The sequence below is a fragment of the Selaginella moellendorffii genome, unplaced genomic scaffold (assembly GCF_000143415.4).
Source record: "Selaginella moellendorffii unplaced genomic scaffold, v1.0 SELMOscaffold_2, whole genome shotgun sequence".
Taxonomy (NCBI): domain Eukaryota; kingdom Viridiplantae; phylum Streptophyta; class Lycopodiopsida; order Selaginellales; family Selaginellaceae; genus Selaginella; species Selaginella moellendorffii.
In genome coordinates, this window is record NW_003314263.1 from 1,608,753 (window position 1) to 1,610,595 (window position 1,843).

Consider the following 1,843-nt stretch of genomic DNA (forward strand, 5'->3'; position numbering starts at 1 on the left):
ATGGTCGATGCTCCCAATCCAAATATGAGTGGCACTACCTACTTGGATACCTAACATGGCTCATTGGAACCTCACTCTAGCCATATGGCTAGAGCACCTAAAGGTGGAAGATGGGAAAGTACTCATGAGGTTTGCGTAGGGCTACGGTATTTTGAAATGTCATCCCAAAGTCCCAAATTGTGGAAAGGAAGAAAAGCAATCCTCTGGTATAATGACTAAGGATAGAGTCACATGGTGAGGAAATCCCAAAGGATAGTAGAACTATGTGGTTGGGGCTTTGGGCCTTGACCCAATGGCGGTGTTGGCAAGCATAATTGTGAATGAAAAAGGACTTAGTGGGGATAGAAGAAAGGACATTGGGGAAGGGTGTTCCCTATGTATGTAAACATCCTAAGGGTGCTAAGGTGTGGTCAAGGGATGACCACTCATGGATAGATGGCCTAGTCTTTAAGAGACGGAATTGTGATGCAAATGGTCTTGGACTACTAATATGACAATTGTGAATGGGCATAGCCTTAACATAATGGGCTGATATGATAGTGGCACCTTTGGGTGTCGGTCATTGGATCGGACACGTAGAGCACTTGGACCAAGTGTAAAGGCTAAGTGGCATAAATGCCATTCATAGAGCTAGCATGTCCCAAATTAGGAATAAAACTTATAGAGGTTGTGAGTAATATTCCTCGAAGTGGTCAAAGGTGGGGTTAAGTGACTAAAGTAAAATAAAAAATTTAATTGCTTGCAACTTGGTATTGGAGTTGTTATTTAGTCTGACTCTTATTACTGGTCAAGTATATCACCACTTGATATTAGCGTCAGAAGGTCCTAAGAGTGGGTCTACCTCAAAGAGTAGCATGTTGAGAGGGTGTGACTCTCCACTTTAGTTTATATGTAAACATGTTGGCAATGTGGTGGATAGAAAGGGGCCAATAAGGGAATGACTTTGGGATTTTAGGAACAATAAAAAGTTTTCCTTAGAGAGTTGAGGATGTAATTTATATAAGTGTTTAACTTAGAAAATTGGCTCGGGAATAATGGAAACTTTTGGATGATAAAGGAGTCATAATTTTATCCTCATATAATTAAGGATAGTGCTCAAGAATTTGAGACTGAAGTTAGTGATTGTAAAAGGTCAAATACGGATAAAGACACAAGTCCTTGAAATGGTAACCAAGGCTACTTTTAATAAATGTTGGAACAACCCAAGGAATTAGAGGTGTACATAGAGGATGAGTTGGTAATCTCATTATATGAATAGATAATCCTAAGGGGTAAAGGTAGTTCGTATGGAACAAAAAATAATCAGGTGTCAGAGTAACACTTACAAAGATCATTTTTATGAATAAAACATGAATACAAAAAGTTGTATTCTAGTAAGTTAACACTTCAAAGGTAGAACTTTATGGGTTCTTGTATTAACAAAGTCCAAAAGATAGATGATTCAAATGGAATTAAGGAATGGTTTTACAGGATTTGTGGAAGTATTTGGATCGAGGTATGTTGTACCCTATGAAAAATGGGGAAGATTATAAGATTCAAGTATGAGAATAATAGGTATATAATTGATAGTAAAATATGTTATACTAAAGTCGTAGGAAAGGTGTACCCAAAAGAAAACAAATTTGGCACAAAGTTGTATGTGAACACTATGTTCAAGTGCTAACTTATAATTGGCATACAAAAACAATTATTATTATCTTGACCAAGACTTAGACATAAGTGGGAAGTGTCATAAGAGTACACTCGTAGAGCCGATAGCATGGAGACACTACATGTGTCCAGATGTGATGCCTTGAGGTCAAATTAGTAGGTCCCTGAGAACTTTTAACCAAAGGAATCCCAA